General features: G+C 40.5%; 1 protein-coding gene across 23 annotated transcripts in view; it reads right to left on the bottom strand.

Moving 5' to 3' along the window:
• The window catches only part of ELAVL2 (ELAV like RNA binding protein 2), a 159,285-nt gene that overhangs the window by 15,387 nt on the left and 129,641 nt on the right, over positions 1 to 14,257 (bottom strand). The gene's annotated exons all lie outside the window — the stretch shown is intronic.

Here is a 14,257-nt window from a genome sequence, read left to right on the forward strand (position 1 = left end):
GTCTCTTGGCACATGATAGGGGCTAAAATACTTGCTGAGTGAAGCCACTCGAATACCCCATTGATCCTATGGGTCCACAGCAGCTTAGTAGACCACAGCATTTAAGGCACAGTTCATCAAGTCATCTAGATCTTGCCCAAATGGTAAGCAATTACTCCTTGCCTATAATCTATCTCTGCCAATTTTCAGATAGCTCTGAGCCTCATGTGCTATTCCTGATCACATTCTCTTTGGTTTTACTATAAGCTCTTTGGAGTACCTGCAAAGACAGAAATTTCACAATGTACCCCACCTTCCAGATCATTCATTAAAATGCAAATGGGTCTAATTCTAGGACTGACTTACTGGGTACCATGGTTTAAAAGATGCTCACAGTAACAAAAATAAATTAATTTATATAAAAAAAAAAAGATGCTCACAGCTGTTTGTGTAATGACTTTTTTTTTTTTTTTCACTGCACAGCTCTTTGTGTAATGACTTTTTTTTATTTTTATTTTTTTGCTTTTCCGGGGAAAAAAAAAGCAAGCGTGGCTCTATACTAATTCATAAAGGTCTTTCTATCTTTCACCCCTTCCCTGATAGTGTTAACATTTAATACGCATCCTTTATTCAATACATTTGTTTATTAACAAATATACCTGTTGTACCAAAGGTTATATCTGGAAGCATTAGCACTGTCCTGTCCTACAGACAAAAGGAATTTGGAATAATGGTGGAGACTGGACAGATAACTATTATTTTCTCTCTATGCCTAAACCCTTAAGAACAATGAACTTGGGGACCAATAATGTAAGTGAAAAATAAGAAATGAAGGAAAATTCCAAGTGATCAACAAAGCAACTGAAATGGACTCTAGTCTTGGGACAGCTATAAACTGACAGAAACACAAAGCCAATAAATTATTTATGCATTCAGTGAATGTGAATACATGAGTAGCCAATTTCTCTTCTAAGGAACAATTCCCAGTCGTCTGGGAATGAGTAAGCTGGAACCCACTGCCTGGACTCCCCTGGGCTCTGGTGGACTCCGGGCTTCCTGTCAGGGCAGGAGCGCTCAGCAAGTCCGCTGTTGTCTGCTCCAGACGACGTGAACGAAGTGTTGCTCCCTTACGAAGAGCCACTTCCCACGGGCCACAGAGTCAGCATCTACACACGGTCAGGGGTTGGAGGCTAACTACCAGCGACTGACGAAGCAGGCGGTTGAGGCAGGCAGCCTCTCCGTGAGCTCAAACATGGCCTGAAAATAGTGCAACCGCAGTTCACGGTGACAACTCTAACCAGCATCCTGGCCTCAAAACGAAACTCAGTTCATGAAAGGCTCTGTGAACTTGGACAGATTCCTTAAGTCTATTACCACATCACTGTACCATCTTTAGATGGCTATTAGGAATGATTAACAAAATAATCTCTAATGCACATAAAATGCTGAGCACAAAGCCTAAAAACCTAGGTGACTATATTATAAATATTATTTATCTCTACATGCATCTGAAAATGTAGGTAAGGACCCAGACTCTTAAACCTGAGAGTAACCTGAGTCCATTACTGTGTCCCAGAAAATTTACTCATGCAGTGACATTTACTGCTTTGTGCGTTTCAGAGGCGTGTGGGTGGAGTGTTTTAAAAGTTATCCTAAAATATATTTAGGAAAGCGGGTTTATATTCAGTGCTTACATAAAAGCTTTGAAAACATACTTGGGTCAGTTATGTTATCTGATTTTATTTTCCTCCAGTTTACAGTGCTTCTTTAATTCCCAGCCTGTACTGACTATATGTTCTGTATTCTTGATACATGCATCCTGAAAAGCCTGCTCCTCCCAGGGATAGCTAATTCCCAGAGATAGTAAATGACTCCCCTGTGAGAAAAACTTGGATATACAAACCAACCAATCCTGCACCCACGGGGCTCTCTCCTTTATCTAACTCACACCAAACCAGTATTTCCCCCGCCTTACATCACTCCAGAGCCAGGTATTAGACAACTAGGAGCCAGCCCTGTAGCCCAAAGCCCTGCAAAATTATTCCAACTATCTCATGCTAAATTTACTCACCATACTCTACCCTGCCTCACCCTTTCCTTCCCACTAGAACCCTAATAAAGACTCGGGGCCAGGCTCTGCCCTCTCCCCTCTGACGCCGGACTGTCCCTGCATGACATGTTGTGTCTGTTTCTAGGACCTTTGAGTATAAGTTTCTTCCTTCATAACAATCATTTCGGTGTCTGCATGTCTTTCTACACATGATAAAGACAAATCCTGGGTACAGTTTTAGCACACGACCATTATCCAAGGGCTTCAAGAACCAATAACAAATCTCAAAACAGTGTTTTTCAGTAACTTTGTCAACAAACTGGTTCCAATCACCACAGGCAGGACAGAGGTACTAAACTGTATGAAAACTCACAACAAATACCATTTCCATTTACCATGCACTCAGGGGCTTCAGAGACTTCATTTGCAACGCATTTCAAATACAACGCTTTGTACCTCACAACCACCCTGGGAGGTAGGCAGGGCACACATTAGTATTTTATTGCTGGGGAGATAGGTATAGACTAGGTAAATAACAGGCCTCAGGTCATACACAAGTGTTGAATTCTTAATTAAAATTATCTTCTGATCCCATGTTCTTGTCTACTTGTCCGGTTTCTTTGTCACAATACCCACTATAATAACCAGCTTGGTATACCTGTTCGGCGAGGTTAGAAAAATTAAGTACCTCTTGGTTGTTTCTCCTATTTATTTATTTTTTAATCCTCACCTGAGGATACTTTTTTTTTCCATTTTTATCTTCAGATAGAGTGGGGGAGAGAGAGAGAAGCACTGACGTGAAAGAGACACATCGATTGGCTGTCTGCCTCATGACCCGGCCAGGACTGGGAAGTGAATCGGAACCAAGGCATGCACTCTTGACCAGAATCGAACCCGCAACTCTTTGGTCCCAGGCTGATGCTCTACAGCTAAGACAAACCAGCCAGGGCACCTCTTGGTTGTTTCTTACACACACACACACACACACACACACACACACACAGAGTGAAACTGAGCACAGCAGAAAATGAGATGGTACTAAAAATTATAATTAAGACAAAAGTTACTTTATTTCATTTTCCATTAGCATTTTTTAAAAAGCCACTTTTTCCCAAAAAAGGATGCATGGCCACTAAATGCAATTAACTAGAGAAACTGCACATCATTATTAGAATTTTGAAATTAGTTTTATTACTTTCTAACTGTTAGAATGTAATTAAATGAGTAATGCACCACCCCACCCCACCCCTGCCCACTTCCTGAAATACTGTGAGGGTAACTGTCCCCCTCCCATACCAATATGCTAGGTCTCACCCCTGCAACTCAGTTGTTTCTGGGATCAAAGCAGCTCCCTTTCCCTTGCTCTATCAAGGAAATCACTGTCATCAACATCCTCCCTTCCAGGTAAACATGTCGTCTTCTCCTCCTTCCACCTTGAAGGATTATAAACAGCAAATACACTCAAACCGAAGTAGGAAGAAAACTTATGTAGGATAAGGACTTGCACCTTTGGACATTCAACCAAAGTTTGCGTCTGACAATTGTCAGCAACCTTCCCCATTCTGATCTCTGCTGTGGATTTGGAGTACATACTGGTGCCCTGCATTGCTACTCACCTAGCGAGAGACCCCCTTACTACTCACCTAGGGAGAGACCCCCTTACTACTCACCTAGCGAGAGACCCCCTTACTACTCGCCTAGCGAGAGACCCCCTACTACTCGCCTAGCGAGAGACCCCCTACTACTCGCCTAGCGAGAGACCCCCTACTACTCACCTAGCGAGAGACCCCCTTACTACTCACCTAGCGAGAGACCCCCTTACTACTCACCTAGCGAGAGAACCCCTTACTACTCACCTAGTGAGAGACCCCCTTACTACTCACGTAGCGAGAGACCCCCTTACTACTCACCTAGCGAGAGAACCCCTTACTACTCACCTAGCGAGAGACCCCCTTACTACTCACCTAGAGAGAGACCCCCTTACTACTCACCTAGTGAGAGAACCCCTTACTACTCACCTAGTGAGAGAACCCCTTACTACTCACCTAGAGAGAGACCCCCTTACTACTCACCTAGTGAGAGAACCCCTTACTACTCACCTAGCGAGAGAGCCCCGGACTACTCACCTAGCTTGAGACCCCCTTACTACTCACCTAGCGAGAGAACCCTGGACTACTCACCTAGTGAGAGAACCCCTACTACTCACCTAGCAAGAGAACCCCTTACTACACACCTAGAGAACTACTGGGCTTAATGCTCAAAATGTTAAGTCAATCTCTGTGGTTCTTCAAGACTAAAATCCCATTGAAGAAGACCCTAGAGACGGTTTTGTTTTATGGCAAATTCTGTATTGGAAATACTTTAGTACAGTGAATCTTCAGCATATGGCCCAGTGAGGTCAAAATAGCTACTCCTTCGCCAAGTGCAAGCTATTCTCCAATCAACATTCTCTGGATTTGGATTTTAAAATTTCACTGCCATTTAAACAGGTGAATATTTAATGCCTGAGAAGCAAGGTTATGAAATGTCAAAACTACTAAGTGAAGGATCTAATTTAAGAGGCAGCTACAGAGTCTGCAATTTAAATATTTAAAGATGATACAGGGAGTACAACACTGAGCACCAATCTACTCCAATGATAGCAATTTAAAACTCAGGTTTATACTGGAATTTCTAACAACCTTACAAGTGATATAATAAACAGAGATAAGCAACACTGAGATTACTTGAGGGAAAAAGAAGAGAGGCAGTTACAAATACCAGGCAAATAAGTACTCTAGCCAATGGCTTCTCAATTTGTTCTTCACAAATGAGATCAGACTGGACAAAATAAGATAAAATAGATTTATCAAAGTAATTAATTAGGTCTCAAAAATGGAATAGTTTGAAACACAGTATATTTCTTATAATTAAAATTTTATTTCTTCATCATCAACTAAAACTAATTACACATTAAACATTCAAGGACCAGTAACACATATGAAGAAGGCACTATCAAAACACAAGTTAATCGCCCTGTCTGGGTGGCTCAGCTGGTTGGAGTGTCATCCTGTACACCAAAAAGTTGTGGGTTCGATTCCTGGTCAGGTGTGTATGGGAGGCAACCAATTGATGTTTTTCTCTCTCTGAAAATCAGTAAAAACATATCCTTGGATAAGGATTTTTTTAAAAATTAATAAAAATATACAGAATTGAAAGGTATGGAAAGATCTTATGAATAACAGCAGGTACTTCACTAAATGTACGTAGTAAGGTTTAAAATCCCTATACATCACTTTCAATAACAAGTTCATTTAAATGCTTTTGTCCAAAAACACAACTGCTCTAATTTCTCTGATTCTTCAGTGAAAGTTATCAGTGACAGTGGACATTAATGCCAAGAGAGTAAGGTGATAAGGTCTATACATGAACAAAGCAATTCCTTCTTCATTAAACTAAGGGCATTTGAAAAGTCTCCCACTGGTGAGATCAACACTGAACAACTTCTATCACTTGTCAATTAATGACCTACGACTAGAAACATACTGAAAATTAGGTACTTGCCATTTCACACTCATTTGAAAAGCTCTGTTCAATCTCTCCAGCTGCAAGGAGTAGACAAGGTCATTGTTATGCCTATTTAAACTGAGAGTTAATTGCTATTCATATATAAAAAAAATGGAGTCTTGATGGGACTGTCTGAAAAATGACAGTTAGTTCTGACTCTGGTAGGCAGTAACAAAGGTCTGGCGACAACATCAGGGCTTTATAGACAGCTGACTCTACTGGATCCTCCAAAAAAGCTCAGACGTAAAATACACAGAAATGTGCTCTGTAACCTCAATCCAAGCCACTGACCTCGAATTTCACCCCAAAGAAGGAAGTGTACTTTGATCTTCTAACGAAAAATGTTAGCAAGAACAGGTTCAAGTTTTAGTGCAACATGTGAAATACACCACAAGGCAGCTGATTCTCATATTCACATTAAAGATGAAGCTAAGAGTAATGTCAAAGGGATCATAGATGGCATTGTTAAAAGCAACACTAAACCTACTGAATAGCCACAGAAAAATAAAGGTCTTCTGGTTGAAAGATTTGTACTAAGCAACTAATCATAAACTGGAGACTTGGCAAATTAGATTTCTTTTTTCACACATCTTAAACTCATCCTCGGAAAAGCTACACTGAGCAGAATTTATTAAATGCTACCGAAAACAGTTTCATCCATGTGTATCAATTAAATGAGGGTCCAAACAGGCCGTCTTGACAGACATCTTCATTTTTTTTTTTATTGAAGTATGGTAGTTGGCAGATCGGATCTGTCCCTTTATTGTTGCTTCTGCGTGGCTGCAGTATCGAGGCCAACAGGGAGTCCACGGTAGAGATATTCTCAAAATGCAACTTAGAGAAGCCACAAATGCCTTCCAAATTCCTAAAGACCTCTGCACGTAAAGAATTCAACAAAAGGTGAAACACAAGCAGGGCAACGGTATGAACACGGCATCTGAAGGCGTGGTGGCGGCTCAAGCCAAGCCACAGCCACACTGGTGGTGGACTCATGCCAAGGTCTAAGCAGAAATCTGTCAGTCAGAATGTTCCATATTCCACTTCCAAAGCCCAGACTCTCACTCAGCCCATGACAGTTTTAGAAAGTGATTACGCTGAAGCGGCGCGCACACAAAACAGACGCGCGCTTCGGCCACGAGCAGCTGAGTCCGTTCGTTCCCTCTCTGCCATAGGAAGTGTCAGCAGACTCCCTGACTTTTAACCTTAGACATGAGAAATGATCCTGTATTTGGGCACCTGATCTTTAAAAGTTTTTAAACAGCACGTGTAGGAGGCAATGAGACTGCACATTTACTGGTGAAGCTCTCGCTGCAACAGAGGGTACTGGGAGGCAGTGGCCAGAGAGATTCATGTTTATGCCCCAAAGTCGGGGAGTGAAGACAGGGCACAGAATCTCACGCGCACTAGGTCCAGGTCTTGGCTCTGTCGCTTACCAGTTATATAACCCTGGAATAATTCCCGTAGGTCCTTTGAGATCTTTGTTTATTTGTAATTTGACATTTGATAGTCCTTATCTCACAGGGACCTTACAAGGCTTAAATAGAGTAACAAAACTATTAACACAGAGCTGGAGAACCACAGTAATGTTTTAATCATCGTACGATGACTTCACGTATATAAAATCGTAACGACACAGATGGTGATAGCCCCTGACATTTATTAAGTGCTTCTTATGTACCAGGCACTGTTCTGGATACATTATATATACTAACTCAACTGATCCTCACAAGTGTGTGAATTGGGTATTATTACTAGTATCCCGATTTAGGAAGGAAAAAAACTCAAATATTGTTGTCTCTTAGATCTGATAAGAGGACACAGAAAGGGAGACCTTGACGCAAGGACGAGGCATCACTTAAACAGAAGAGCAGTTCAAAGATGAAATAAATAAGGCTTTATTCCACCCTGGCCGTTTTGGCTCAGCGGTTAGGGTGTCAGCCTGCAGACCAGAGAGTCCTGGGTTCAATTCCCGCTAAGGGCACATACCTTGGTTGCAGTTTGTCCCTGGCCCCTGTTGGGGTTGTATGGGTGGCAACCACTCAATGTGTCTCTCTCACATCGATGTTTCTCTCTCACTCCTGCTCTGTCTGAAGATATATGCAAAGATGTCCTCGGGTGAGGATAAAAAATAAGGCTTTTTTCCAAATCCATAGCAGTTATTGTCAAAATAAATTTATATGAATTATCACAATACAAATTTGTAATTACAATTTGCAATTATGATATTACCAAGTATTACAAGTATTTTGTAAGACAACGGCAGATGAGTGTATATGAAAGCCTGGAGCCTGGCTGAAGCATGGGGGAAAGGCTGTCTCCCCGCCAGACAGAGGTCCCCACCCAGCTTCTTTAAATGGGCTGAAACAAAAGGCCGACTTCATTTTATTTCCCCTAATTACCACATCTTAACTCCTCCCACTTCCTCATTCTCTCTCATAGAGATCTGCTAGAGCCCTACGTGCAGGATGAGAAACAGGATACGTTTTGGGGAGACTGGCAGAAACAACGAAGGGACTCCGGGAAATAGCACCTGACTTAAGGTTCAGGTTACATGTATGTTTCTGAACATGGAATGGGCTACAAGTCACCCTGTGATTGGTGCCTAATCACAACGTGATTTCACAGAGTGCAAAATAATACTAAGAAGACTACACTAGTGGGTAGTACTGTGAATTTTTCATTTGAGACGCTTTCATTAAATATACTCTGAGGACGCAAGGGAGACAGAAAGAAGACAATCTCAGTGCTCAGTCTCAACACTCGGATGGGTGTGGGGCTCCTTCTGCTCTGCCGGGGCAGCAGGCAACTCAGCGCCTCCTCCAGGGTGACAACACTGCAGTTCACTTACAAAGCTTTTCCATTATTAAGCTGTAGGCTCCTAGAGCGTTGTAACTAATTCTTATATGTTTGCTTTACACACACATCCCCCCCCCAGGTAGGTACTACTCCAATACCTGCAGTGTGAATATATTCCATGGCCTCCTGCAGGGGCTATTTCTGAAGTACCTCTCAGGCAAGATGATTAGAAGGTGTGGTGCTTGTCCAAACTACCTGGGGCTTTTTATGCTTCGCTGGAATCGATACACGTTAAATTGCTTACAGAAAAATAGATGTACTCATCCAGTTCTTCGAAAGCCATTCTCCAATAACAGCTTCTTAAGGGTTCTTTCAAGATTCTGAGGCTTGATCAGATGCAATCTCCAGCAAAAGCCACACTGTCAAGATACAGGCTTTACCTCCAAAAATAAACTTAAAATATAATTTATGTAGTACTTGAGCACCTCGCATACCTGAGGCACTGTACACAGAGTAAAATGCTGAGTTAGAAAGTTAAACTTAAGGATCCACACTAGCTGGTGAAAGTAGGCGGGGCTATTTAAGAACAAAAGCCAACTAGTACAGGTTGGTAATGTATTGGGGGGGAGGGGGGGTTCTCAATAAGCCGGTTTCAGTGGGTCACACATCCTAGGGCTTTTACACACTCCATCTAAGGTTTGACACAGAGAGAGAATATATGAAAGAGAGAGACTGATAGACAAAGAGAGGGGCAGATGTACATTATGTAGAAAATCTTCCATAAAGGGATAACAATGGTGAAGTCTTCATTTATTGTAGAAAAAAAAAAAAAGCAGGCAAGTCCTTCCCACATCCTTCATTTGAACACATCTTCAATGAACAGAAGTCCTACCAAGAAGTGACAGAGTTGCACTTTTAATTTCACTAAAATTGTGAATTTTTCCACCTTGGCGCATCTAGAGCAGGTCTCTACTATTTCTTATCAACAATACATAGAAGCTTCCTCGTTCAGAATTTATAGGTAAAAGCATCAGTGTTCCGTGGGGTGTTCTGTAGACAAAGCTGCCTGCCCTTGGAGAGCAGGCCACAGGCAGGAGACAAAGGCGATGTGCAGTGAAAAAGACATGCTCCTATGGCCAAACAGAACTTGGTAAACAATGACAATGGCATTGGCAGAGGATAACCCAAGGCAGGAGATAAGATTTAGATTCTGCATGTTCAAGGATGAAGAGAGCAGCTGAGGCAAGATAAAAGTTCTGCAGAACAATGGAAATGCTGGAATAGTGAGCTGGGCAGATTCTAGAGCGCTTAAATGTCAGGTGAAACTTTTACGAGCAAGGGAGTGACCGCCGTCTACAAAGATGTGGAAGTCATATACCAGTACAATATGGAGACAGTTTTCTCATCATAAACTAGGTGAGGAGAAGAGTCAAAATCAGGATGGCAATCAAAACGCTAATTTAAATACCATCTATGGTTAAGTTTCCTTTTATTCTGTAACTAGAAGAAAAATTGCTTGGCTACAATGTTCATTCAGATATCCAAGTCTTCTTTGACCTACTTATATATACGGTAATGAAAATATAAAGATCCTATCTCTGTGTAGACACTAAATACGCCATAGAAAAATGTCATCTTGGTGCCGTGTGTAAATATCTTAACTGAGTCTCATAGGTCACCATGGACCTTTGCAGAACAGGGCAAATATGTGTCCACAAACAAATGAATTCTTCTGCCCAAATTTCATCCCTGCAGTTCTTATAAATTAGGTCTTCACTTAAGAATGATAAATTACGAGGGGCCAGGTTTAATGACATTTTCCTACCAACCATTTTTTGTAGAAGGTTATTATTTGATAAAATAAGTACACTATAGTTTTCCGGTGGAAGTTTGTTTTCCCCCAAAAAGTACATGTCACTTAAAGGTCTGTCTGTGCCTTTGAATGAGACATTCCTTCGTGTGTTGATACCTTTCTTCTTCCTCTGCCTGATAAACCCTGTTTTGTAAAACTCTATCTCCTGTGAAAGCATTGCAGAGGCCTCGGGGCAGCCCGTGACATGTCTGTTTCTACTGCACTCTTCATTCACGAATCAGACACCCAGTGATGGTCACATCAGTCAGTGCCGTCTCCCCACTACACCACAGCATTAAGGACTGGGCTACGTTGTCATATTTTAGCACTGCTCCAACATTTAGCAAAGCTGCTTGGTACATGCCAGGCACTTAAAATACTTGATGAATTAAGTACTTAATTAATTACTTACAGTTACTCCCTATCCCAGATGGTACAACCATGATTGTAGAGACTTAAAAAGCAATTTGCAATTAAGTGTGTTTTTTTAACATTACCTTTCATTTCTTTGCCCCTTTGCAAGGGGAGAAGGGGAGAAGAAAAAAGCACATGTAAGATGGACATTAATAACTTTTAGAGCACGTGACCTTCCCTACAAACTTAAGAGGTCTTATTATGGTCCCATATAATGTAATAAGGGCCTAACTGTACGGGTGGGGAGCCTTTTTTCCTGCCAAGGGCCATTTGGATATTTATAACATAATTTGTGGGCCATACAAAATTATCAACTTAAAACTTAGCCTGCTATATTTGGTCAGGATGATTTGGCGAGGTGTGCAATGTTAGCTGGTACTGATTTCTAGAGCCCTATATGGGGCCAGACGTTCCCCACCCCTGCAACTAATGGGATGGGATTCTTGAAGATGATAATCAGTTTCACTAAACCTTTAATTGTACTTTAAAATATTATTCAAACTTTCAAAGGAAATTTCTAACAATCTCTTTTAAACAAATTATATTTTATTTCTACAATTCCCCTTTAAACACCTGTTGTAAATGTAAAACAGTATGCAACCCATATTTAATACAAGTAGACGTCATGGCTTATTGTGCTTCACAGATGTGTTTTTTTACAAATTGAAGGCTAGACCCTCCACTGGCGAAAAGATTAATTACTACTACCAATTATTTTGCAGTGGTCTGGAATCAAACCCACAACATCTCTGAAGTATGCCTGCATTACAAGTGAACCATAACAGCCAAGGTTTAGTGGGTACATGTGTATCTACACACACACACACACACACACTCACACACACACACAAGCACAGAAAATTTAAGAAACCAACTACTTTCTTTCAAGGGTAGCCTGTCTTTGGTAAGCCCGACCAGTACAAACCATACACCAAAAAAAAAAAAAAAAAATGAGGGGGGGGGGGTAACGGGAAATATTTTGGATTGTCTATGTCATGTCTCATCTCTCAAACAGACCTGTATGAAAATTTGTGTGATATATGATCTATATATGTATTGCATAGAAAAAATATATATATATATATATCATATGGTAAAGAGAAAAAGGATAATAAAAATGTTATTGTAAACCCTCCCCAGAGCCAAAGAAAGTTTTACCTACAGATATTTTGTGGCCCTGACATAAGTTATAAAACTATAAAAAATTTATTCAATAGATAATTGAAAAGAAATAACCCATGAAATATTACTAAATGTTTTATAACTTCAAACCTGCCAAGATATTTTTCTCTCAACATGATTAGACATTAGAGAATAATCACAGGAAAAGCTTTCTTAAATGAACTGACTTACAGGACTAATAGTCTTATTCAAAGACAATCCCTCATTCTCCAAATATCTATTAGACACTTGAGCTGTATATTCCCCCAAACAGCTTTAACGGAAAGTAATTTCTGTTCTCCTAAAGTCTTCTGTATGACAGTTGTAAAAATTTTACAAAAAAAGGTTTTAAGCGAAAACCTTAACAGAACACAATGAAGAGACTGTATCATTCATTCATTGCGATTCATAGAACTCCTCTAGAAATGTAAAAAGGGGCAGTAACCAGGGGATAACCACCTTTACCTTCGTTGCAAAACAAAGTGCTCCCCTGCTTCAGATGTGTGGAAGCACCTGCTTTACCTCCAGAAGCCAGCCCTTCGTTATTTAATTACACTGCCAGGAGCCCTGACTGGTCTGGCACCATGCCCTTTCCCTGGGTCTTGCTGATTGATAGCATCAATAACATTCACTGGCTGTAATTAAACTGCCAAACAGTAGCCCCTTTGCCACTTGGTAAATCAATGTTCTTTAATACTCAGAGAACAAAGTATGAAGGTGAGAGGGGTGGTTTTAGCCCTCACCTTCACAGTTCATTTGACTTTGTGCACCAGAGCAGTTTGCAGACAATGCACATTTCACAATTCCCCAAAGACACTGGTTAATGAAGAAGAACTAAAGAAAACCCTGCAAGTGGGTAAGGATTACTTATTAACCCATTTTTGCAAATCTGAGCAGAAGAGACCTTCCAAGCCATTTGGCAATGCTATACAGCTTTCATATAACTTTGGGAATACATCTAGTTTATAGGTCAAAAGATTTATAAATTAAGGCAGCATACAATAACTTTTTTTCTTTAAATTTTATAGTATGTTCTGTGGGGGAGTTCTTACAATAATAGAGCAAATTCTCATTTACTCAAACCCTGACTAGAAAGTTCAAATATCCAGATACTGGGGAGGGCTGGAAGAGGAGTGTGGTTAGGAGCCTATAAATGAATCAAATTTTAATTGCATTGTAAAAGGCAACTTCTGTAATCTAAGGATTCACAATCATCTTGGATCATATAATTTAACTCCCCATCTTCAGACTGCAAAATACCCATTTTAAATAAATAGGCCCCAGAAGAACTATACTGCAAATTCCCCATTCTCAGAATCAAATATTAAATGATGTTTATGTAGTTGTAATGCTAAAAGTATTTAATGACATTCAAATGCCCTGAAAATAAGCAAATTGTGTGTGTGTGTGTGTGTGTGTGTGTGAGAGAGAGACAGAGAGAGAGAGAGAGAGAGAGAGAATGAGAATGAGAATAAAGGTATATTTTAAAAGTAAATCCAGTACTATATTTATTAAAAGTACATCTGTCAATCATAAACATTCCAGATAGTTTATGACAGAACCCACAAACAAAAATCTTACTTACATAAAAATTTGTTTTGAAACAAGAACCACAGACTTATTCAAGCACAAATCATTAAGGTCCACTATGGTTCTGAGGTCAGACTACCACCTGTTAACATTCACCTGTGGTGGCTATTAAAACAAAATTTCCTTGGCTTTATTCCACAAATAATCAGATACAGTCATTCTTGATTGGGGTCCAGAAACCTGCATTTTGTCAACTACCCACATTCAGTGATCCAGATGAACATTCACGTTTTGGCAATCCTTTATGTAGAGGGATTTAAAACAGGTAATCCTCAAACTCTGGGATGAATTCAGGTTCCCTGGAGAGCGCATGAAAATTACAGGTGTCAAGCTCTCCTCATCATCCACCAATGTTGATTTCCTGGTTTCTAAATAAGGCAATTTCCCAGGTATATTGAAAGTAAAGTACGTGTGAATATAAATCATCAACAAATACAAAAATGTAAAAGTAAAAACAAAGCCCATAAAATAAATCCCAAGACATTTCCAAAAATCCGGCTGGTTGAGTGTGGCCCAGCTGGATTAGGGAGCCCATCATTTTGGCCAATCACTGCAAAGGGTTGCTGTGCTTGACTGATTCTAGGAGATCAGAGTTTTCTAGGGACAGGGACAGGGACTTCTGGGTAAACCAAGCAGGAACCTCTGGGTCATTTAATAAAATTTATGGAAACTGAGGCTTTTTCCGAATTGTCTGTTCCTAGGACCAGGCAGGTGTTCTGCTTTGCCTTGTCCTTCCTGCTGCTCATCTGAAGGTCACCTCAAGACTCATTTGCAACCCTGGAACCTATGTGGAAGGATTAAATTCTCATTCCTATGGGAGAAGGTAACCTTATACTAATGACCACAAAACAGATCGCATTACCATGATG

This window comes from Molossus molossus, unplaced genomic scaffold, assembly GCF_014108415.1.
Source record: "Molossus molossus isolate mMolMol1 unplaced genomic scaffold, mMolMol1.p scaffold_m16_p_14, whole genome shotgun sequence".
NCBI classification, from domain to species: Eukaryota; Metazoa; Chordata; class Mammalia; order Chiroptera; family Molossidae; genus Molossus; species Molossus molossus.